The sequence below is a fragment of the Balaenoptera borealis genome, assembly GCF_965194805.1.
Source record: "Balaenoptera borealis genome assembly, chromosome: 6".
Taxonomy (NCBI): Eukaryota; Metazoa; Chordata; class Mammalia; order Artiodactyla; family Balaenopteridae; genus Balaenoptera; species Balaenoptera borealis.
Window position 1 is genome coordinate 60,452,395 of NC_138863.1, and position 26,494 is coordinate 60,478,888.

Here is a 26,494-nt window from a genome sequence, read left to right on the forward strand (position 1 = left end):
TGACGGAAATAAAACAGAATTGTCATTTAAAGCAAGATATATGTCAGATCTTGACTGGGCAATGACCTGGTGATGAGTTGAGCTCTTTTGCTTAGGTGGCACCAATATTCATGTAAAAGACATGGTAGTGTTGCACAACTAAAGATTAAAAGCGTAGTCGGTTCCAGAAGCAGAAAATAACTCAGAAGACTTAGGAAGAGGTCAAGAAGCAAAGACAGGGTTCTTTACCCACTGTGACCTGCAGGGCAAGGGCACCACACACCTTCTGCCCTCCACGTTCACCTGAGGGAGATTCCAGTCCTGTCAGCGCTCCCTGCCTGATGACCTAGAGGCCCTGATTCCCGCAGCTCTTCACCTTGTCCAGGAGCTGCACAGTTTAAACCCTGGAAATGGAGCCTTACTTTCAGGTGAACCTAGGCCCTGACCTACTCATGACAGGCCTGTCTGTGTCTAAGATTACCCCACTGGCACCCACTCAGCTACCCCCCAACCGACTGGAGAGACAGGGCCTTTTTCATTTTTTACACCCATCAATTCACCTAGTCGTTCAATTCAATAAATATGTACTGAGTTCCTGCCATGTGCCAGGCGCTGTGCTAGGCACCGAGGGAAGAGCAGAGAACAGACAGATTTCCTGCTTTCACGATCCCTGTTGCAGTGGGTAAAATGAGAGAGAGGCAAATAAGCACATAAATATATCACATGACCAGTGGGGATAAATGCTATGAAGAGCAATTAAGTAAAATAAAGGAATACATAGATGGAGAGGGGACTTCTATTTGGTATAAGGTAGTCAGAGAAGACCTCCCTGGTAAGGTGACTTTTTCTTGGCTTTTTTGTCTTTTTAATTAACTTTATTGGAGTATAGTTGCTTTACAATGTTGTGTTAGTTTCTACTGTACAGCAAAATGAATCAGCCATACATATACAGATATCCCCTCCCTTTTGGACTTCCTTCCCATTCAGGTCACCACGGTGCATTAAGTATAGTTCCCTGTGCTATACAGTATGTTCTCATTAGTTATCTATTTTATACATAGTATCAATAGTGTATATGTATCAATCCCAGTCTCCCAATAAGGTGACTTTTGAGCAGAGCGTGGGACCCGTCTACACACCGCCTGTCTCATCTTCAGCCACTTGCTTCCCCTCAGCTGCCGCAGCAGCTAACCCACCCCGTGTTTCCCCACACCCCATGGTTTCCCTGCCTGAGGCTCACCAGCCACAGGCCTAGAATATCTGGCTTCTCTCACCAAACTCAGCTGAAAAGCCGAACTGCAGGGCCTTGTTTCCTGAGCAACTGCCAGTGGGGCTGATTGATGCGATCCAGTTATGCAGAGGCTTAATTCCCCCTGAATGAACTTTGACCAGTGGGAGACAGGAGATTGGAGGATACCAGGCAGATAAAACCTCTCCCTTGCTCCCTCTGATGGACTGTTTGGGTGCACGGTTTCTCCATACAGCCTGACTGAAGTCAATCTGTGTGACCAAGCCTGTGTGCTTATTGAGTGCTATGGGTTGGATCATGTTCCCCAGAAAGATATGGTGAAGTCTTAACCCCTGCAAATGTGACCTTATTTGGAAATAGGGTTTTGCAGATGTAATCAAGTTAAGATGAGGTTATGAGGGTGGTTCCTACTCCAATGCAACTGATGTCTTTGTAAGAAGAAAAGACAGAGATACCCAGAGAGAATACGGCCACGTGACAATGGAGGTAGACATTGGAATGATGCATGTACAAGCCAGGGACACCAAGGATTGCCAGCAAACCCCAGAAGCTAGAAGAGGCAAGCAAAGGTCTCCCTTACAGGTTTCAGATGGCAGGTGGCCCTGCCAACATTCTTGATTTTGGACTACTAGCCTCCAGAACTGAGAGACAATACATTTCTGCTGTTTTAAGGAATCCAGTTTGTGGCACTTTGTTACAGAAGCTGTAGGAAGCTAATATACTGAGTGACCAGCTGTGTTGGATTGTACCTCCTAAATACAGCCCTAACAGTCCTTGCCTGAGACTCTGTTTTCCAGAGAAACGTGACTATGACGACCAGGGACCTGAATAAATGAAGGATGATATTTGAGGGGTTATTTGAGGACAGAGATTACAGACAGAGGGAAGACTTGATGCAAAGGCCCTGAGGTGCCAACATGCTTGATTAGAGGAAGAGGAAGGAAGCCAGCAGATCTGGGGAGTGAATAAGGGGAAGAGTGTCAAGAGATGAACTCAAAGAGGGAGCCGAAGACACCATCCCTAGGGCCTTAGAGGCCACAGAAAGGATTTTAGGTTTTTTTTTTTTTTTAACAATATATAACTGAGCTGTAATTTACATCGAGTAGTAAAATGAACTAAGGGTATGATTTTATGAAATTTTTTAACATATTGCTATGGTCTGTATGTGTCTCCCCCCAAAATTCATGGGTTAAAACATAATCCCCAAGGTGATGGTATTAGGAGGTATTGCCTTTGGGGGGTGATTAAGTCATGAGGCCAGATATTTCATGATTTGGGCCTTTCTAAAAGAGGTCCAAAACAGCTCCCCCTTGCCACCTTCTGCCATGTGAGGGTAACACCAAGAAGTCTGTGATCCAGAAGAGGACCCTCACCATGCTGGTACTCTGATCTCAGACTTCCAGCCTCCAGAACTGTGAGAAATAAAGTCCAGGTATTTATAAGCTACCCAGTCTCTGGTGCTTTGTTATAGTAGCCCAGATGGGCTAAGACACATTTGTATAGCTTAGTGTGACCATCCAGATCAAACTGTGGAATATTTCTATCACCCCAGAAATTTCCCTCCTATCTTCCAGTCAGTACAACTTACCAATTCTGAAGTAATGACTGCTCTCATTTTTATCGCTATAGACTTGTTTTATCTGCTTTTGAATATTATATAAATGGGACCATATAGTATGTACTACTTTTGCTTGAAATAATGCTTTTGAGATTCACCCAAGTTGCTGTATATATACTTCACGTATTTTTATTGCTGTATTTCATTGCCTGAGTATAACACAATTTGTTATACATTCTCCTGCTGATGAATATTTGGGTTATTTGCAGTTTAGGTCTATAATGAATGAAGCTGCTAAGGACATTTATGTACTCTTTTTTTGGATGTATCCAGTAATTTCTCTTGGTATATACCTCGGCGTGTACTTTCTGGGTCAATAGGGGTAGGTTTATGTTAACTTTACTAGTTTTACGAAGTGATTGCACCATTTCACATCCCTGCCAGCAATGTGTGAGAGTCCCAGATCCTCTGCATCCTCACCAACACTCAGATTGTCAGTCTTTTTCATTTTAGCCTTTCTGGTGTGTGTTTAATGGTATTTCATACTGGTTTTAGTACGCTTTTTCCTGACGACTAACGATGAGCTTCTTTACATCTACTCATTGATCACTTAGATATCTTCTTTCATGAAGTACTTATTCATGTCTTTTGTCCACATTTTGTGTCTCTGGTAAGGCCACATCTCATTTCCAAAATCTGTATCAGTTATCTATTGCAGCATAACAAATTACTCTAAAGCTTGACAGCCGAAACAACAAACATTTATTATCTCCTGACAATCTCTGAGGGTCAGGAACCTGACAGCAGCTCAGTTGGGTTCTGGCTCAGGGTCTCAGGTGGCCGATGGACTGTTGGCTGGGCTGTAGTCATCAGGCCAGACTTGACTGGGGCCAGAGACTGCACTTCTAAGCTCACTCACTTGAGTTTTCATTGTGAGTATATGTATGATTTTTGTTAGGCTGGTGAAGTATTGAAAAGCTTAAAGACACCCTGTCACACCCACTGACTTCTGGGTGCCCAGGATCTTAGGTTGAAAAAACTCATCTAAAGGAGTAGATAGTAGGAAAGAGAGACCCAAGGTCCCACAGTTAGTTGTGGGAGAGGGGGGCAAGGGAGGGGTGTTAACAATCTGAAAATACTCCAGCTCAAAGAAATGTAACTGTTTGAAATGGCTCACTTTTATTAAGCTCCCACTATCTCACTGGCAGTTTAAAAGAATCGGGGCAAAGTGTTTCTAGTCTTCCATAAATGGTCATTTGATCCAGCAATTTCCCCTGTGGAAATTTATACCAAAACTAAAATCCACAATATAGAAAAAGCTACATACAAAGATGCCCATTGAAACACTATTTATTAGAAATCTAAATTGTGGAACTGTCAAAGAAAATACATATTCCCTCAAAAGAATTCCCTCAAATGAATCATTAAAAGTAGTCATTATAAGTGTTTAAGTTATAATATTATAGGAAATGCTGAAGATATGATATTAAATGGAAAACTAGATGAAAATTATTATAATGTGATGACACGTATTTATGCACAGAGGAACAGATTGGAAAGGAAAAGTATAATCCCTGTGTTAGAAATGATAGGGTAATTCCCCCCACTTCCCAAGTTTTCTGCTTATTTTTATAATTTAAAACATCTAAAATTACCAATTGCCATCCCTACCTTAGATATTGAACTTGATGAAATAAAAACAAAACATAAATTACCTTATTTTTCTCAATTTATTTATTTTCCTCAACTTTTTAATTTGAAAATTTTCAAACCTACAGAAAAGTTGGGATACTAGAACCATAAATTCCTGTATATTCCTCACCTGGATTTACCAACTGTTGCCGCATTTGTTTGCTCTCTCCTTCTATAATACACACACATTTCTTTTAACCATTTGAGAGTAAGTGGCCGACATTTTAACACCATGGTCTTAAATACTACTGCAAGCATCTTCTAAGAGCAAGGGCATTCTTCTACCTTCTCCTACAGTAATCACACTCAAGAAATTTGACATTGATATATCCTATTATCTAATATAAAGTTTATATTCAAATTTCCCCAATAGACCAAAATATCATTTTTGTCTTTTGCTTGTTTGCTTCTGTTTTAGGCAAGATTCAAACAAAGATCACACGTTGCATTTAGTTGTTATGCATTTATCTGTAGTCTCTGGATCTAAAACCACCCCTCAACGGTGTTCTTTTTTTTTTTTTAATTATTTCATGACATTGGCTTTTTAAAAGACTCTGAGCCAGTTATTTTGCAGACTATCCTTCAATTTAGATGTGTCCGACTCTTCCCTCATGATTAGAAACGACCTGAACTTCTTGGCTAATTCATCGATATTATTGTGTGTGGAGAGATTTTACTCTTTCTTATGTCCTGTGAAAATAGAAAATCTTTAATGTGTTTGTTAGAAAGATTAAGCTGAGATTTTGTTTGGGTGAAGTATTAGTTGGACTTGGGTATGTGTATCTGAACTTCATCATTTTGTCATCTAGAAAATAGTAACTAAGAACAAGTAGTTTAAGAAACCCAAGCACTTGAGAGCCACTATAAGTAAACTCTAATTCCCACAGCAGAAAGGAGGGGGTCTGTCTGCTTTTTAACCACCCATGGCTTATTTATATCAAAGGAATGTTTCCTATTCTTTATTTCCTTGTATTTGTCAGGTTGGTCTGTAAACGAAACAGGGAGTCAGTTGGTCATAGATTTAAAGATACCAGGTTGCAGCCTAGAGGAGAAAATCATCTGCTTAGCCACTGTTCAGGGGAGTAACAGTATGTGTGCTTTCAAATTGTTTTACTAGAACTTTTGAGTCCTGAAAATACCTGACTTCTGAACTAAACAAGCAGAATCTAGGCAGAGGGAAATCTATATTTCATTTATAACTTGGCCTGTTACAGCTGCCAATAAATCACACCAATTCCTATAAATAAGAGCCATGGCAAAGATATTGCCTTCATGGTAAGTTCTTCTTACTTGAGACTTACAAATCTGGGGTGTATTGCTAGGAAAGGCCTACTGAATGCATCCAAGGCATTGGCTTAACCCCAGGGATGATGAAATTTTTTGAACCCATGCCATCACTCTTACCTCACTTGCTCATGACAGCTACTGCTAATTAATCACAGTATTCTTTCCTATTAGCCTGGACACTGCCCCAGAAAATTTCCCAGCACAGCACTACAGGTGAATTAGTAATAATTTGGAGTCAATACATCAGATAAACTCTTTATAACACTTAATAAGACAAAGAATATTTTTCTAAATCTCATCTAGTTTTTAGCTTCTCAACTTCATCTGCACATGAACGGCAAAGGCCTGGAAAAATGTTTCTTATGAGTGACCTACAGATAACTGACAAACTTGGTCAAAGACTTGTAATCAGAGCATGTTGACAAGGTGATTTGATAAGGGAAAGAAAAGGAGAGTGTATTAGTCAGGGCTGATTATTTGCTGTGACATATTGGCCTCAATCTATATAATAGCTGAACCAAAATAGAAGTTTATTTCTTGTTCATGCAATAATCCAAATTGGTTCTAGATTGGGGGGATGGGAACGTGTGAGCTTCATTCTACAGTATGATTCCATTTATAGGACATTCTGGGAAAGGTCAAACTGTAAAGACAGAAAACAGATCCAAGATTGCTAAGAGCTGGGAATAGGTGGATGTCTTGACTACAAAAGGAATTTTTGAGGTGATGGACCTGTTCCATATCTGGAATATGATAGTAGTCATACAACTTTATGCTGCTGTCCCAATTCATAGAACTGAACACTAAAAAAAAAGGTGATTTTAAAATTTTATGTAAACATATACTTGGCTTAAAAAATAATAAGCTACTACATAAAAAGATACAAAAGACAAGAGCAGGGACTCTGCCTTACTTTTTCAGTCCTATAGTATACTGCCCTGCAAGAAGATGGCATTTATGGTCAATTGTATTTTGGTCCAGAAAATCCCTTGCCCTTCCCTGTCCCACCTCCCACTGTGGGAACTTGCCTTATCAACCCAAATGGGATCATTCCAAGTACTAATTCATTTGACATGTTCTAAGAGTTTGCTAAAAATCCTATAAGCCTAGAGTATTACATCATATTTGATAGAAAATGCATTTAACATCAAAGAAAAAATTACTCTGAATGCTGTAAAGGCCTAGATTTTTCTAAAACATATAGATTCCAATTATTTTGTGAGCCATGTAAAATCAATCTTTGATCAGTTCAGTAATATGCATTTTTTAAGGTCCCCATGAAAATGAAAATTGTACCAAATAAGGTATCATCAAGGTACGGTAATTTTTTGCCTTGCCCTCCTGTCACAATTTTGGATTTGCCCAAGTTAGGATGCTACTGGGCAGTGAGACCGTAACTGACATTTCTCTGCTTCACTAGACCTGAATTCCTTCCATTAGTGTGTAATTCTACCTGTCACAAACTATCCTGTTACCTAAAACTAAAGACTACCTTCTCTTAAAAAATACATACCATTTCAAATGTCATTTTTATGGTTACAAATTTTATATTCTTATATTCAAGTTTTTGAGCAAATTACATTCCACATGACAGATTCCTGGCTTCTTTTACCTTTCCATTATGGACCATTTCAAAAAAAAAAAGATCAGCAGATTTCATTTACCCTTCCCCGTGAAAAATAGGACATACCTCTCTTTAAGCTAGTAGTTCTGAACTCTATTAGAACAATATCCCCTTTTTATAACAAATATTGATATTTTATACTGTTTCCTTTACTATCTTGAAATGAAGTGTCTTGCACATTGCAGATGTCTAACACCCCTAGCTCCCACTCACCAGAAGCCAATAAGCTCCACCAATCATGGTGACAACTAAAGTTCTAGGTTGTCCCCCAGGGTGGGAGGAGGGGGGAAGCACCACTATCAAGAACTACTAATTTAGGGCATATTTCCTTAATGGCAAAGTAATGGTCTACTTAAAAATGATAGATGCAGAGTAAAGAATAATTAAGTAACATGTTCAATAGGTAGCACTACTAGGTAGTTTTTTGGTTACCTACTGCGGCACAACCGATTACCCCGAAATTTAGCAGCTTAAAACAACACACATTTATTCTCTCACAGATTCTGAGGGTCAGGAGTCTGAGAGCAGGTTAGCTGGGTGGCCCTGGCTCAGGGTTGCCCGTGAGGTTGCAGTCAAGCCAGGCTACAGCCATCTCGAGGCCTGATGTGGTCTTGAGGATCTGCTTCCCAAGTCGCTCACTAGAGCACAGGCTTAGTTCAGCAACACAGGGCCCTCCCGCATCACTGCTTCCCCTAGAGCAAGTGATGAGAGAGAGAGAGAGCAGTGCTGTTTCTGGTAGTCTCAGAAGTGACATACCATTATTTCCGCCAGATTCTATTGACCGACCCTGGTACAGTGTGGGAGGGGACACCACAGGCTGTGAATACCAGGAGTTGGTACCACAGCTGGCTACAACAGCAGGGATCTCTGCATTTGTAAATAAAAACCAGTACTCCAACCCATATTCAGGTTATAATTTTACTGAGTTGTAAAGGATTATTTCATAAGACTGAGAGGAACAGAAAATATTGGGGAAGTTTTGTTCCAACTAAATAGAAACTGTTCCTTAGCAACATGAAAATATCGTTTTAGTTATCTGGACTCAGAATCACAGTTTATCCAATGTCAATTTTTACCTCTGTATTTTAGACTTATTCAATTGCTGAATGTGAATAAAAAGCCCATTTAACATTATCTCAGGTATAGATAAAACTGGAAAACACAGTCTTTGAATACATATATATATACAGTTGACCTTTGAACAACACAAGTTTGAACTGCATGGGTCCACTTGTATGTAGACTTTTTTCAATAAAAAAAAAATCCAAGGGATTCAGAACTATATATGGAGGGCCGACTGTAAAGTTATATTCAGATTTTGACTGTGCAGGGGTGGGTGCCCCAACGCCTGCATTGTTTAATGGTCAGCTTTACATTAATTCTAGAAAATAAGAAAATAAATATATTGAATTAGAATTTTAGGACAACCTAATCAGCTATTTTAGTAATAAGTGTATATTTGAGCCAAGCATATGGAAATGGTGTAGACTGAGAAAAATGAAGGTGAATGTATGGGCAAAGTAAACACTTAAAAAAATCAGAGCCTTGTTTCTTTTTTAAAAAAATTTTTATTGAGGCATAGTTGATTTACAATATTATATTAGTTTCAGATGTACTGCATAGTGATTCAAAATTTTTATAGACTATACTCCATTTATAGATATTATACAATATTGGCTATATTCTCTGTGCTGTATAATATATCTTTGTAGCTTATTTATTTTATGCATAGTAGTTTGTACCTCTTAAACCCCTACTCCTATCTTGCCCCTCTCCCTTTCTCTCTCCCCACTGGTAACCACTGGTTTGTTTTCTATATCTGTGAGTCTGCTTCTTTTCTATAATATTCACTAGTTTGTTTTATTTTTTAGACGCCACATGTAAGTGATAACATACAGTATTTGTCTTTCTCTGTCTGACTTATTTCACTAAGCATAATACCCTCCAAGTCCATCAGTGTTGTTGCAAATGACAAGATTTCATTCTTTTTTATGGCTGAGTAGTATTCCATTGTAAATACCACATCTTCTTTATCCATTCATCTGTTGATGGACACTTACGTTGCTTCCATGTCTCGGCTACTGTATCTAACGCTACTATGAACATTGGGGTGCATGTATCTTTTCAAATTCATTTTCATTTCTTTGGATATACACCTAGGAGTGGAATTGCTGGATCATATGGCAGTTCTATTTTTAGTTTTTTGAGGAACCTCCATACTGTTTTCCACAGTGGCTGCACCAATTTACATTCCCACCAACAATGTACAGGGGTTTCCTATTCTCTGCATCCTCACTAATACTGGTTATTTGTGGTCTTTTTGATGATAGCCATTCTGACACGTGTGAAGTGATATCTCATTGTGGTTTTGATTTGCATTTCCCTGATGATTAGTGGTATTGAGCATCTTTTCATGTGTCTGGGGCTATCTGTATGTCATCTTTGGAAAAAATGTCTGTTCAGGTCCTCTGCCCATTGTTTAATCAGGTTGTTTGTTTTTTTACCATTGAGTTGTATGAGCTGTTTATATAGTTTGGATATGAACCCGTTGTTGGTTGCATCATTTGCAAATATTTTCTCCCATTCGATAGATTGTCTTTTTGTTTTATCAATGGTTTCTTTTGCTGTGCAAAAGCTTTTAAGTTTAATTAGGTCCCATTTGTTTATTTTTGCTTTTGTTTCCTTTGCCTTAGGAGACAGGTCCAAAAAAATGTCACTATAATTTATGTCAAGGAGTGTTCTGCCTATGTGTTTGTTCAGGACTTTTATGATTTCCAGTCTTACATTTAAATCTTTAATCGATTTTTAGTTTATTTTTGTAAATGGTATGAAAATAAATTCCAATTTCATTCTTTTACATGTAGCTGTCCAGATTTCCCAGCACCATTTATTGAAGAGACTGTCTTTTCTCCATTGTATATTCTTGCCTCCTTTGCCATAGACTAGTTGACCATAAGCACATGGGTCTATTTCTGGGCTCTTTATTCTTTTATATTTCTCGAACTTGGAGAAGTAGTCTTTTGTATGAGATGTCCTATATGTCCCAGCAGTGCACTCCCCTCTGGTCACCAGAGCTAAATGCTCTAGGAATGTCCCCTATGTGGGCTGCATGGACTACTGTGGGCGGTCTGGGAGGTGTGGCTGGCCCCTGGTCCAGTTGGTTGCCAGGCCCTGCCTTGTGTGGAAGCTCTTGGCTACTGGTTGGTAGGGCTGGGTCACGAGGCAGCTGGCTGCAGAACCCTAGGGGGCCCTGGGCTAGTTCTGACTCACTGGTCGGTAGAGTCTGAGCCCAGGAGATCCCAGGGCTGGTGCCCTCCCACTAGTGGGTAAAGCCAGTTCTTGGGGCAGTGCTGGGTCCTGGGGTCTGGCTGCAGGGCTCAGTGGTCCCATAGCTGGTGACAGATTGCTGGTGGCAGGTAGGGCAGTTCCTGACACAGCTGGCTGCAGAGTCCAGGGTGTCCCGAAGCTTGTACTGGCCCACTGGTGAGTGGAGCCAGATCCTGGGGCAGCTGGCTGAAGGGCCAAGGTGTCTCAGAGCTGGTATTGGCCTGCTGGTGAGCAGGCTAGGGCCCAGCCCGTCCCAGGGCTGGTGCTGGACCACTGGCAGGCTGTGGGGCTGTGGTTGTCCTGGGGCTGGTGTCTGACTCTGGTGGTTGAGGCTGGTCCCGAGGCTAGAGCAGGCTTGCTGGTGGGCGGGGCCAGGACCCAGGGGATTTGGGGGCTGACGTCTACCCACTGGTGGGCAGAGCTGCTTCCCAGGGTCTCTGGCTGCAAGGCCCTGGGGGTCCTGGGTTTAGTGCCTGCAGGCTGGTGTGTGGAGCTGGGTCCTGTGTCCTTTGGTGAGCAGGGCCATGTCCAGGGGTGGCTGTGGCCTCAGGAGGTCTTAAGGTAGCCTGCCTGCTGGTAGATGGGGCTGTCTCCTCGCCTAGTTAGTTGCTTGGCCTGAGGAGTCTCAGGATTGGTGCCTACCGGCTGGCGGGTGGCAGGGCTGGTCCCTGAGCCTAGTAAGCTAGAGGGAGGATTCTAAAATGATACTTTCCAGCAGCAGTGTCCATGTGGTAGAACGAGCTCCCCAAAACGGCTGCCACGAGTGTCTGTCTCCAAGGTGAGCTCCAGTTGCCTCCTTCCTCTCTGGGAGACTCTCCAAGATCAGCAGGGAGGTCTGACCCAGGCTCCTTTCAAATCACTGCTTATCCCCGGGGACCCGGAGCACGTTAGAGTTTGTGTGCACCCTTTAAGAATGGAGTGTCTATTTCCCACAGCCCTCTGGGTTTCCCGAAAGTAAGCCCCACTGGCCTTCAAATCCAAACATTCTGAGGGCTCATCTTCCCAGCGCAGGATCCCTGGGCTGGGGGGCCTGACATGGGGCTCATACCCCTAGCTCCTTGGGGAGAACCTCTGCAATTGTAATTATTCTCTGTAATTGTAATTGTTTGTGGACTGTCCACCTCGGGGTATGAATTGACTTATACCACAACTCCATCCGTCCTACCCATCTCATTGTGGTTCCTTCTTTATATCTTTTGTTGTAGAAGATCTTTTCTGATAGGTTCCAGTCTTTTTAATCAAGAGTTGTTCTGTAAATAGTTGTAATTCTGGTGTGCCCATGAGAGGAGGTGAGCTCAGGGTCTTTCTACTCTGCTATCTTGGGAACTCTCCAAAGTCTTATTTCCAACATAATTCCACCTTCTTATTAATGAGTATGCCATCTACACATCCATCTGTTTACATTGCCTAAATCTCAAGGGCAGGTTGTCCATTTTGTTCCTTTTGCACTGGATTGAATTTTTTCAAAAACTTTTATAAACGCCTTATAAATTGTGCCAATTTAAAAATAGAGGCTAGGGGAATTCCCTGGTGGTCCAGTGGTTAGGACTCCCCGCTTTCACTGCCAAGGGCACGGGTTCAATCCCTAGTCGGGAAACTAAGATCCTGTAAGACGCGTGGTGCAGCCAAAAAAAAAATTTTTTTTTAATAAAATAACAAAAATAGGGGCTAAAAATCATTATAATATAATGAAATGTTCTCTAATGACCTAGAATGATTAATCACAATTATGATACTCTAGATTATAATATACACATTTATTAAATACCTTAGAAAAATGGCATAATAGTTTTATTTCATCTCTAGATTGATAAAAGAATGCTCATTTAGCAATTGAATTCCAGCCCTTCAAGGGATCTTAAAATAAATATATGTATTTAAGATGACTATGACCTTGTCTGAATTTTTCCATTACATTCTGGTTTTTATTTTACTACTCGGGCAGCCAGTTCACATGTAACAGTGTTTTTTTTTTTTTTCCTTATGGAAATAAACATTCATTCAAAGATGGAAAGCTATTAAAAGCACTGTATAGTCATCCATCAGGCTTTGTTTGCCCCGTGTCCTATCCTACTGGTTCAGTATCCTGTCAGAAAGGTTGCAGTTCCCTCAGGAAGGCCATTGTCACATAATGATTCAAGCTTATGTGAAGGTCTCTCACAGGACAGCCTGGTGAGCTTCCTAGCCAGGCTTTGTGTCTCTGGGCTTTCTAAAAAGTTTAAACTTAAAATACACTGTGGATTTCAGAGGTCTCTACTGTGGACTTCAAACTAGGGTTGGTGCAGGAGTCGTGGGAGTTGAGTATGTTGGACAGTTTTAAGGGGATCGATTTCCAGGCCCTCAAATTCCGTATTACTCATGCTTAAATCTGATCCGCCTGAGAATTCGTGCTCCCAGCTCCTCCCTCCCAGTCACCTTTATCCTACTTCATAAAATAAGGCAAACCTCTCACCCATCTGGAGTCCTGCCAGGGGGCCTGATTCCAGGGTGTGAGTGTCTACAGGGACACGGCCTTGATCAAAGCACTGGTTTGTGTCTCAGCTGCATGATTTCAAGAAAGAAGAGATAAAAATTCCCATGATTATCTGCTGAGCAGGATTACATTTTCAAGTATCCAAAACATATATTAGAAGTGAGTGAGCATTTTATATTTTCTTGTATACTCATCCAGACTCATAAGAGAAAAATTGTAATAAACTATTGCATAAACATAGACACTCTATATTCATTTTTTACTTGGATGCATTTCCTGCTTGTTCTTCTTGCTCAACCACTTTCTACCAGTTTATTCTATCCTATCATGTACTTATTAGATGTATATTAACTTAACAAGAATACTTGTGGATTCTACTGTAAACAGTCATTAATACAATTTTCCGTAAATTCTACATGTAAAAATATCCAGTAATTTGTTTTTGCTGTCAATTTCTATTGACATAGTCTATATATCTATGGATATATGGACTAATTAAAAGGAAAAAGGCTCCATCCATCTCATTAAGCGATATAGTTCCAATAACATTTTACTTACTATGTTTAATAATTATCAATTTTAATAATTCAGTTATGTTGTTATGTTTAATTGCATACTAATAACAGTGATGATAACTTAATGCAGAAGAAAAATTTAACACTCAGCTTTACCAATACAGGAAGCAAATATCTTAAATTTCAACATATATATAATTTTTGTTACAGAAGAGTATGATAAGATGATTAATTTTTTAAACTTTCAAATAGAAACAATAAAATTCAGTGGGTAAAGTAGAATAGAAATACAAGTTCAAGGGGAAATAGGTAATGTAAATTTTCCTAATGTTGAAAAAGAGACTGTTCATATTTTTATTGAGATATAATTGACATATAACATTATATTAGGTTCAGGTGTACAACATAATGATTTGATATTTGTATATATTGTGAAATGATCACCACAATGCATCTAGTTAACATCAGCATACATAGTTAGAAATTTTCTTTCTTTTGTTGAGAATTTTTAAGATCTACTCTTTTAGCAACTTCCAAATATGCAGCACAGTACTATTAAATATAGTCACCATGCTGTACATTATATTCCCATGACTTATTTATTTCATAACCTTTTTATACCTTTTGATCAACTTCACCCATCTTGTCCTACCCCCGCTCCCCACCTCTGGCAATCACCAATCTGTTCTCTGTATCTATGAGATTTCACATATAAGTAAGATTATACAGTATTCGTCTTTCTCTCTGACTTATCTCACTTAGCATGATGCCCTCACGGTCCATCCATGTTGCCATAAATCCTATGTTTTTAAAAGTAAGCATATAAAATTGCTTTGGTATTCAGATTATATTGTATACATTAAAAAGAGCTGTTGGGTCTCAGGACAGGCCATCCCCAAATACGCCATGATGGCATATTGATTATTTTGAATTAATGTTGTTTGAGAAACAGCCGGTGCAGGAACACTCTGATCTTCCTCCTCTCTGTCTCCCTGAAAGCGGGAAATAAATCTCCCCTGGGAAGGGGGCCCTCCCTGCCTCTGCGGTAGAGAGACAGCCTCACTGCTGGAGATGGGGAATTCAGGGCTGAGAAGCCTGTACAAACAAAGCTTGTTGCTCCTTTGCTAATTTACTACCCAAACCCAACCTCTGCTTGGATTCCTCACTAATTAAGCATCCAAGCCTAAATTCCTTTGTTCTGTCAATTCCTCACAAATTTGTTGTCTCCTTGTCTCAAAGGTATAAAAGCTGCCTCCTTTGGCCACTTCTTAGCTCCTACTTCTATAAGACCTCCATATATATGAATTAAATTTGTTTTTTTCTCCTGTTAATCTGTCTTGGATCAATTTAGTTACTAGAACAGCCAAAAAAACTCAAGAGGGGTAGGAGGGAAATCTCCCCCTCCCCGACAGAGTGGTGCACCAGGTTTTTTTAAGTGTCAATATCATAATAGGGCTATATCCTTTGCTACTATCTAAATTTATGAGGAAAAATTTCAGATGTAAACAAAAAATGTATGAGAAGGCACATTGTTTTTCAAAACTATTTTAGGGAGTATATAAGCAAAAAAAAAAAAAATCACTACTCTAATGAAGTAAAATCAATGGCCCCAGTGTTCTGTTCCCAGATCTACTGTAAAATTAAGCATTTCTTTCAACTTCTTCATTTGCCTTATTTCTCTAAATATAAAATGGGAATAATGATAACTTTCCTTATGGTCAGAGATGTCTGCAGAATTCTTGAAAAACATCCCCTGGACGAAGTGAGAGAGTGGCATGGACATATATACACTACCAAATGTAAAATAGATAGCTAGTGGGAAGCAGCCGCATAGCACAGGGAGATCGCCTCGGTGCTTTGTGACCACCTAGAGGGGTGGGATAGGGAGGGTGGGAGGGAGACGCAAGAGGGAGGAGATATGGGGATATATGTATACATATAGCTGATTCACTTTGTTATACAGCAGAAACTAACACACCATTGTAAAGCAATTATACTCCAATTAAGATGTTAAAAACAAAACACAAAGAAAAAAATCCCCTGTGTAATAGGAAGCCACACTGCATGTTAATTTACTTGCAAACTACTGACAGGTTGGAAATAAAAACATTCACTACCTGTTCTTTTTATATTTGTTAGAAGTTATTTCAGAATCTGAAAATAAATGACCATCCCCTGTCCAAGAGTTCTAATAAAAAAGATAATTCAGAATCTCAGAGCTTTAAGACAACTTCTAACTTTATCTTTTAAACCTATTCCCTTTATTGTCTTAACATGACTGTTTTACATAAATAAACACATATGTCCTTTTGAAAACAACAAAAATATGAGATAAGCAGATAAAAGAATTTTAGAAGTTCATATTTCTAAATCTTCTATAACCTGCTCCCCTTTTGAGCAAACAGAGCTCTTAATAGTCTTCTGTAAGTTTACAGATATGTCATTTGCCTACACCTCAATTCTTATTCTCATTACTGAGTGATACTAACCTCAATTCCTTCACTAAGGAAAAGAAATATATTATTTCATTCACACATTTAACAAAAAATTTATTCAGCATTTCCAGTGGATTTAGCCTGTGCTAAATCACTGGGCAGGGAAGTGATACTGCTGTATGTGGGAATGTAAACTGGAGGTGGGTGCAGGATTGGGGGTGAAAGAGGAGATTAATATAATATCTTGGAACTCGGTCTGGAAGCAGATCTGGAAGTTCTGGAAAGAAACTGAAAGGCTACATAGTTCTTCATATCAGTCACAAGAGACATCTCTAAGTAGCTATTAATGCTAAACATCTCTGAGAGTAATTGTCCTGGCAGCAAAGACAATCGTAGAAATTGAACAGAAGAAAATGTCAAGTGAAATTTGGCATAAGTCAAAAATCCAGTCTCTGCTGGAAGATGATGGTCTCTGAGCTCACATTTACAACACAGGAAAATATTTTAGTTATTCAGTAAAAGTCATGCAGTAAAAGTGAAAATGTTAGTTTATGCTGGCATCAGCCAGCATTGGACTAAATAACTTCTGACATCTCTTCCAACAAGAGGCTTGCCTCAGAAGGCTACAATCTGAAGACAGAATTAAGAGAATTCAGTTATGCAATTGGTGATTGTTTATAGACATCAGAGTCTTCCTCACGTGTGGATAAAATGACTAATCCAACTGAGAATTAGAACATCCTTGCTTGTGATGGGGATGCTTTCCATGCCTTAAGGGTGGCAGTGAAAGGTAGGGCAGGGCAGAATAAAGGTTGCTAACCACGTGGGTGTAGCTTGACAGTCTTTGGACAATTTCACTAATCTTTGGCACCTCCAGCAGAGGGCAGGCAGGTATAGGGAAGAGAGAGGAAACAGGCCTTTCTCAGTTTTGTTTACAGGCTGTCCTAGCCTTGCAGGGGAGTGTGGGACCATAAAAATAGCCATGTGAGCTGAAACTGTGCAAAACAATCTTCGTAACTGATAAGCTTATATTCATAACATTGTTCCATGACCTTTAAAATTTTTGTCAAAACGTTTAAACTCTCTCACTATCAGTTATAAATGTATGGGGAAATGAAATAATAGTAAAGGTAGTATTTATTTAGTACATTATAATGTAAAACATTAGATACATTGAGAGTTAGTGTTTTATTTCTATGTAAAAAAAAAAATTATCAAGGTACAGCACTTACCTTCTCGTTGTAGAACTTACAATAGGAAACACGCATCTTCTATGCCTTGGCTCATTTCTAAGCTTGGATCAGCCTCCAGCATCTTTTCCTTTGCACTTTCAGTGTCAGTATCACCAAGAGTTCCTTTAACAGCAGCTCTTTGGTACGCCTGTGCTCTGGAAGGATACGTTACACATGATTTCAACAACTAGCCTCACCTCAGGTGTCAAACCAATTACCTCGAATATGCGTGGGTTTACAAATGTCCACCAATCCCTGCCTAGACTCCACCTGCTAATTCCCACCTAAACCACGCCATGGCTAACTCCTTGGCAACTGACCTCATACAACCCAAGGGCTCAAGCCCTTGGGAAACTCATTCGACTGCATTCATTTAGGCAGTTACTACCTGCCTGTCAAATTTCTATTGAACTCAGCTCTTTTCTTTTTTTAAATCAAAATAGATTATAACTTTTCTATGAAGACAGTTTTTTGTGGGGACTTTGACACACAAATATGGATAGAAATATCAGAAGAAATAGCTGGCCAAGCAGAATATGCCTGTGTCTGGAGAGCAGAATTTGGGGGGTAGCAAGGTAGAACAAGCTGGTGATTTTTTTGTTATAAGCCATGACTTTTTAATTATGTGCATCTATTACTTTGTTACAAATAAACATTAAAAAGGAAAAGCAAAAGGCAGATTTGTTTCCTCTGAAATAGGGTGACAATATTTGGTTAAATTAGGTCAGTATTTGTAGAGCGTCTATTATATGCCAAGTGTTGTGCTGGGTACCAGGAAAACGAATCCGAGAAGAATGAACTCCTGCCTGGAAACCGGCCACAGTCACCTGAATCCTTCCCACAGAATCTTAGTGGTCCTGTGGAATGAAATCCAGTGTACTGCTTCTAACTTTGACAATCAGTGTAAAAAAACGTCAGGCAAGGTCTGTATGCAAAGTCAAGTGTCTCAGAAAAAAACATGAAGATTCAGTTGACTATTTGCAGGAATTTAGGGATACGTTTCCAAGCCCAAATTTATTTATAGCTCAGGTTCACTGAGAAGTTCTAGTTTTACTCAGTTGAGTCTCCTGATAATTACTCTCTTGATGATGAATAAGTTTTCCGTGCCATTTAATAAGTTCTTGCTGTGCTTATAGCCTGCTAATTTTTATTCTCTCATAGAAAATGCACATTTATCTTGCCATAAAAAATGCATAATTGAATGTCTGGCCACCCATTGCAGCAAACAGAAATGAAAGGCTTATGTTATTATGACAACGTACTATAATTCTTTGGTATTTGAATGCCAACAAATTCCGGGAACATGAGACATATACTAATGTGTAATGGCTTTTGAAATATTTTAAACGTTCCTAAAATATTAAAATATGTGTTTCTCACATAGAAGACAAAATCTCTAGAGGAGGTTTTGAGTCAAGGCATTCTCTTCAAATCTCTCCGCAACTTTCATCTCTGTCATCAGCTCCTCTTGTTGCAGCCCTTCTCACCTGGTCCCACATTAGCATCAGCTGGGAGCTTCTAAAAAAAACCAGCACCCCAGACCCACCCCCTGAGATTCTGATTTACTCAGTCACAGGAGGAGCCGCGTCACGTGCATTTGTTTAATATGTCAACAGGTGGTTCTAATTTGTAATCAGGGTTGAGTGCCATCGCCTAAAACAGTGTTTCTCAAAGTGTGGGCCTTGGACTAGCTGAGCTGCATCAGCGTCATCTAGGAATCTGTTATGAACGCAAATCCTCAAGCCCGCTCCACCCCAATGAATCCAAAATTCTGGAGGTGGAGCCCAGTAATCTGCATTTCAACAAGGCTTCCATGTGACTCATGCACAGTAAAGTTTGAACCATTAGACTTAAAAGAATATAAAAACCGGAATTGCCAGGAGAATGGAGTTAAGGAATGAAGGAGAATAGAGCCAGGTGGGCTCTCTTCCCGGGGTATAGGAAGCTCTGTCATAATGTGGGTGCAACAGCAGGCCTTGCTGATGAAGATGCTTTTCTTAATAATAAGCTTATGCAGCATGGGGCTTCCCTGGTGGCGCAGTGGTTAAGAATCTGCCTGCCAATGCAGGAGACACGGGTTCGAGCCCTGGTCTGGGAAGATCCCACATGCCGCGGAGCAACTAAGCCCGTGAGGCACAACTACTGAGGCTGCGCGTCTAGAGCCTGTGCTCCGCAACAAGAGAAGCCACGACAATGAGAAGACCGCGCACCGCGATGAAGAGTAGCCCCCGCTCGCCACAACTAGAGAAAGCCTGTGCACAGAAACGAAACCCCAACACAGCCAAAAATAAATAAATAAATATATATATTTTAAAAAAAGCTTATCCAGCATGATCATACCTTGGTGAAGTGAGTCGCACGAGTAAGCTAGCCTGAACCTGCATTATATTTTTTTGCATGAGATGAGGGAGATGCTTGGGAGAAAGAAAAGGAAGGAGCAGAAAAATGATCAGAAGCCTGGTGAGTATGAAAATTAGGAGATCTAAATGTTTAGTGGAACGAAATGGGGGTGCATCCATGCATACCTGCACATAGGTACACATAAAGGGAATGCAAAATTGACTGGTTTTAGGAAATATTTTATCTAGTCCTCTAGGGGAGACCTTGATGACTTTTTTCTCTACTAGAAAAATTACCCAGTAGCCTGGAAGTCCTTTGAGGCAAGGATAGGAACGTTCATCTCATCCCTGGATTGTACTTGCAGAATGAACAAGTGCTGAGATTCTGATCGTTTTATAGGGCTTTCAGCTTTCCAATGAGGTGCTCTGATAGTTGCCACGGTTAAGTCCCTTTTGGACAGTATTTTAAATTCTCCTCATTAGCAAGGAGCACATGGTGAGGTTCCACTGTGTAGTTTTTGCTAAAATAATAACTGTGGTAACAGGTAATATGAGTGAGGTACAGGCAGTTTGACTCCTGCTGCGTGAGTGAGCCAGAACCTTGGAAATGGGGAAGTTTCTTCCATCATGTGGTCTCAAGACAAGGATTACACATATTTATTGGAAGATTAAGGTCACACTAATTATTTTTAAGTGGATCTCCAATCTTGGGGAGAACCTAATTTAATTGTTGGGGTTAATTAACATCTCTAACCATCTCAGAAGATTGCATTAGCCGAGACATTTGGAGCTGAGTTTGGAATCTAGGGCATCAGTGCTCAGCATATTCTAAAGATAAGGAGGACAGTTGCTCAGTCCATCATGATGAATATGGTGGGTGCTGTACTTGGTATAAGCAAAATCTACAGAAGAAATAGTCTTCTGGAAATGTCAGAGGCTCATTAAAGCTGGATATTAGCAGGAGAAAGTAGGAGCAGGAATCTACCTGGGTAGTTTGCCAACAAATTTAAAACTAAATGCAGTATTTAATCCTGTTGTGTTTCTCTGGGACTGTACAGATAGGGCCAATCACAGATCTGGGGAACTGACCACAGAATTATTTGTTGCCTTAATGATTTTAGCCCAGTGGGTTTTCCCAGCTGGAGTTGGCAAATGGAGAACTAGATTTCCTTAAGGCAGAAAATGAGTAACATTTAACACAAAGAAGCCTCTCTATTCAGAGTAATATCATCGTCGTGATAAACTAGGAAATATGCTCTTAAACATCTCTAACAAGTTTACCAATTTTACAAGCATAAGATATGTGAATTTATATTAATACATAAGTGCATTTAGTAGAGAAATTTAGAAAAATACTAATTGGGATAGAGGTATAGGAATAAATTAGGGTATATTACATAACATGAATTTTTCATTGATTGGTACAAATGTCACCACTCTTCTCCTCTTCTTTATACATTATTTATATTTGAAGGTGTGTAATACTGTAAAAAGATTTCATACATACAAGGATATTTAAATGTCATGAATATATCATCTTGTGGATATTGAGAAACTCCATAGGACTCCTTATGAAAGATATTGACTAGAAGAATTTTAAGAATACAAAAAAATAAATAAAAAAAAGAATAAAATTAAATCTACTCTTTATACGGAAATGGAAGGAATGTTATACATAGTCGAGTTGTATAAATGGGAAGAAATAAATCGATAATGATATTAAGTCCTAATATGTCTATCATCCTATGTGATCATATTAAAGCATATTATGATTATTACATACTTTCCTCAACAATCAACCTCTCAAGCAGATTGTTAGAGCAACTAAATCAGAATGTACCATAGTCAATGATATTCCATAATAATGCCTTTTATCAACACTGTAGGCTATTATGTAGAATTTTATAGCACTGAAAAATGAAAATTAGAATGTGCTAAAAATCTGTTCGGGATGGGTAATATATTAGTTATCTATTAATGCATAACAAATTACCACAAAATTAGCAGCCTAGGGCTTCCCTGGTGGCGCAGTGGTTGAGAATCTGCCTGCCAATGCAGGGGACACGGGTTCGAGCCCTGGTCTGGGAAGGTCCCACATGCCGCGGAGCAACTAAGCCCGTGCGCCACAACTACTGAGCCTGCGCGTCTGGAGCCTGTGCTCCGCAACAAGAGAGGCCGCGATAAAGGCCCGCGCACTGCAATGAAGAGTGGCCCCCGCTTGCCGCAACTAGAGAAAGCCCTCGCACAGAAACGAAGACCCAACACAACCAAAAATAAATAAATAAATAAATAAATATTTAAAAAAAAAAAAATTAGCAGCCTAAAACAGTATATTACCTCCCAATTTCTTGGGTCAGGAGTCCAGACTAACTGCATTCTCTATTTACTGTCTTACAAATGTGCCATCAAGATGACAGCCAAAGTGTGCTCTCTTCTGGACGCATAACTGGTGAAGAATACTCTTCTAAGCTTGCTCAGGTTGTTGGCAGAATTCATGTCCTTGCAGCTGTAGGACTGAGAGCCCTGGCTTCTTGCTGGCTTTTGGCTGTCAGCTTTCCTCATCAACTAGAGGCTTCCCAGAGGTCCTGCCGGCTACCTGCAACTCCTGGACACTGCCTGCAGTTCAGTGCCACCTGGGCTTTCCCATTATGGCTGCCCACTTCACTGAGCCCGAAAAGAGAGTCTCTAGACCAGGTCGGCTACAAGATGAAGTCTCACTTAACATCGCATGATAACAGGAGTGGTATCCATCACTTCTGCCATATTCTGTTGGTTAGAAGAAAACCGTAGGTCCTGTCCACACTCAAGGAGAGAGGATTATACAAAAGCTTGAACACCAGGAAGCAGGATCGTGGTGGGGGGAAGGAGAGGCACCTTAGAGATTGTCCACCACAGGTAACTTATAAAATCTGCCAGCATTTCATTTCCTCCACCTGCGAAGCAGGAGCTCATGGAGCCCATAAACCCCAGCTGATGGGTTGCTGTGTGCATCTAAATGAATATAACACAGAGCCTGACAAATAATAGGCCCTCAATACACAACAGCTAACACCTCTGTCCCCTCTCTCCCTTCCTATCCTCCACAGTGTGACAGAGTATTTATTTCCTAGCTTTGCATTTTTGTTGTTGTTTTTCCTTGATGAAACAGGATCCTAATGATGTCTGTCAAGAAAAACAAATCAGGATGCTAAATTCTTGATTACTTGGAGGCAGGGGCGTGGGGTGTCTCTTTTGTCTCTGAGAATATTGGTTTAGGTTAGCAAAGGATACTTACCTAAAGGTAGTGCAGAGTATAATTTTCTTAAATTAACACTATGGATCAAGAACAGTTTTTACTCTGGAGACTGGAGAATTCGTTTCCTATAGTTGAGGCTAAAAAGAGTTAAACAAAGAGAAAGAGAGCAGCTAGCTAGATCCCTTGCCTTCCCCTGTCTCCTGGCCTCACAGTTCTCTGCTGTGGTCACCCCTCAGAGATGAGATGAGCCCCCGCCCACCCAAAGTTGGTTCAGAAGTCCCAGACAGGTGATGCTGCACATGCACCAAGAGGGTATAAAAAGGCTTCTTTCTCACATAAGGAGGCTTTCTAGGGAGAGCAGGGGAGGCTCCCAAGCCGTTCAAAACATGACTTGAGAGAGAGCAAGAAGACTGGCTTTGGCTTTTACTGAGGTAGGGCGTGGTGCTGGGCTAAGGGTAAGCACTCCTGTGTGAGAGAAAGGGCTTGTGTGCACTGACTTCCTGTGGGCACCAAAAGAGGGAGTGTGTGCGCTTTTGAATCGGCTTGCCCAGATGTGGGTCCAAAGAGGAAGAGGGAGGGACGAGGCTTGACAGCTGTCGGCAGTCAAAAGGGAGTCAGACTCTATTACCTTCCTCAAGATGCAGGAAAGGAAAGACAGCTCTGTCCTCTCCCAGACCTGACCCCATCCCATTTGGGCTTACATGGGACATCCGTGGGTGGAGCTGCTGTCTTGCTCTAGAAACATAAAAGATCTGACACTCACACAGCAGCATGAGCCAGGGACCCTCTAAGCATTTTGCATATCCTGACTTGCTGAATTCTCACACCAACCCTATGAGAGAGGTGTACTAATATTACTCCAAATTTATAGAGAAGAAAACTGAGGCACGGTGAAGGATCTTGCCCAAGGTCACCCAGTCAGTAAATGGCAAAGCCAGAATTTAAACTCAGGCAGCACCATTCAGAGCAGGTGTTCCTAAGCAGTCTACTCCACGGCCTTTCCTGCACAGATGCTACTGCAATGACTCATGAGTTTATGAGGCAATGACTCATGAGTTTATGAGACAATGGCTTCCAGCCGGTGTGTCATCCATTCTTCCCAGGTGTATCCACATTGTGACTCATGTGTAAAATGTATTTTTCCTACCACCACAGTGATGTGTCAGATGGGGCTGAAGGAGGGCAGAGTAGAGCTTGGTGGAGGGTAAGGGGCCCACTGTGGGGTAAGGCTGATCCTCAAGGAAAGTCGTGGGTTGCAGAGGCAGGAAGCCAGTCAGGAGAGTGAACAGCTCTGTCAAACACAATCCGGTGCATGTGGAAGGCTGAGCTGGAGGATAGGGTGACAACTGTGGGTGCTTTTGCAGATTCTGTGAGCCTGTCCCACTTAGGCTGCGATTGTCTTGCAGATTTGTTTAGTGTCTTTTGATCAACCTTGCAGTGGACAGCAAAAATTTCTAAATTTTGAAAGTGTGTGACAAACGTAAAGAGGTTATGGATTAATACTGTAAAATTCCAGAGTCATCAGTACCTTGTAGTTGAGTCTTTTTCAAAATTTGTTTTTATGATATATTTCTTTACAAATACAAAAATATCTCACTTATATAAGGCATAAAGAATAATATAACCAATTTGCATATCTCTCCATACAGATTAAGACAGAATATTTCCTATGCCTTGATGCCCCCATGTGCTTATTCACAGGCACGTCTCTCTCCACCCAGCCGAAGGTCACATAATTCTGAAAGTCTGTATCGGTTACCTCCGAGCATGAACTTTCTTCAGTGTTCCAGTGTAGAATTCTTGCCAAAGTGTCTGTGTGTGTGTGTGTGCGTGTATGTGTTTTGTTGCAGGGGAGAGGAGGATTAAGGGAAGAACTCTAGCTATCCCTTTAAAAATAACCCAAGGGGTAACTTCACCAATGTCTTTTGATCCAAATCCTTCCCGCTCTGTCTCATGATCCAAGTAAGATAATCAAACAGCTAAAATAGACATTATAATCGCATAGTATCCATCTTGGATCTCATCTTTAAAATCAGAGACTGAAAATTCAGAGGTTTTTATTTATTTTTTTTTAATTAATTAATTTATTTATTTATTTTTTGGCTGTGTTGGGTCTTCGTTTCTGTGCGAGGGCTTTCTCTAGTTGTGGCGAGCGGGGGCCACTCTTCATTGCGGTGCGCGGGCCTCTCACTATCGCAGCCTCTCTTGTTGCGGAGCACAGGCTCCAGACGCGCAGGCTCAGTAGTTGTGGCACACGGGCCTAGTTGCTCCGCAGCATGTGGGATCTTCCCAGACCAGGGCTCGAACCCGTGTCCCCTGCATTGGCAGGCAGATTCTCAACCACTGCGCCACCAGGGAAGCCCCAGAGGTTTTTAAATCAAAGCTAATTTTTCAGGAGGAGAATAATGTATGCACTACTGTTCCATAATAATTTGTGCAAGTATGTGCACATTTTTGTATTATTGAGCTCATTCATAAGAAGTCTTTAAACTTGTTATGGAAATAACATACCAATGTGGACCAGCAGTGTAGTAATGTTACGAAAAAAACCTGAACGAACTTTTTGGCCAACCCAATATTTAGCATACAGTATGTATTTGAAGCTGTAAAGAGAAAATATGACTCAGTGAACTCTATTTCCTGCCTCCCCTCAAATATATTTTATTAGTTTTAATTGGAATTACCCCCAATTACTAATGAAATTAAGCACCTTTTCCTATGTTTATTTCCTATGTGGTTTCTTCTGTGAAATATCAGGTCCTGTCTTTTCCATTTTTCTATTAGGTTGCTTGTCTTCCCCTCCACCTCAGCTTTCTTGAGGTATAACTGACAAAGTTGGATATATTTCAAGTGTACAACATGATGACTTGATATATGTATACGTTGTGAAATGATTACCACAATCAAGTTAATTAAAATGTAATTAATATATCCATTATCTCACATAGTTACCTTTTTGGGGGTGAGAACGCTTTAAAAATACTCTTTTTTGCAAATTTCAGGTACACAATGCAGTATTATTCATTGCAGTCACCATGCTGTACATATTAGATCCTCGGAACATTAGATCTTGTAAGTGAAAGTTTGTACACTTTTTCTTATTGATTTAAGGAGGGTTTTTTTGGTTTTGTTTTTAATATTCCGGGCTCTATTAAGGAGACACAAAGGTGTCAGGACAGATGCTTCTCTGAATATGTGTCCTTTGTTTTTGCATTTCCTGGGCACCTGCGAAGTTTTCCCGAGGGGGGAATGTGAAAGAGGAAGTCCCTGCAGTTGGTCTCTGGGGGCCACCTGATATGCATCCTCTTTGTCCCCCATTATCCATTCTAAGTGCCTCACCCTCAGCTTTAGCTGCCAACAAGGCAGTGGATTTCATGGTGGTGTTTCCTAAGCCTTCATTCCTGAGCAGTCCGGGCCCTTGGTTTAGCGTATCCTTCTCAGGCTGGGTTTGCTATGAACACCCACAAGCAGTTAGCACTGGGCAAGAGCATAGCAGGAGGTGCCCAGGTGGGTGATCTGGGTTCTGCATGTATTCTATTCTGCCTGCGC

At 40.5% G+C, this 26,494-nt stretch overlaps 2 long non-coding RNA genes across 8 annotated transcripts in view; one reads left to right on the forward strand and one right to left on the reverse strand.

The window, feature by feature from the left end:
- Positions 1–26,494, forward strand: part of LOC309630338 — an 89,312-nt gene that overhangs the window by 7,083 nt on the left and 55,735 nt on the right. For 2 of the 7 annotated variants that reach the window (XR_014245617.1, XR_014245618.1), the window contains exon 1: positions 10,508–10,872. The exons of the other annotated variants lie outside the window; for them this stretch is intronic. This is a non-coding gene — a long non-coding RNA (uncharacterized lncRNA). Of the gene's footprint in view, positions 1–10,507; positions 10,873–26,494 lie in introns of those variants that run through there. 7 annotated transcript variants of the gene reach the window in all.
- Positions 16,157–25,386, reverse strand: LOC309630343. Its single transcript, XR_014245626.1, has 3 exons — positions 25,298–25,386; positions 22,031–24,984; positions 16,157–21,718 (listed from the first exon to the last, which is right to left on the reverse strand). It is a non-coding gene; the product is annotated as an uncharacterized lncRNA (long non-coding RNA).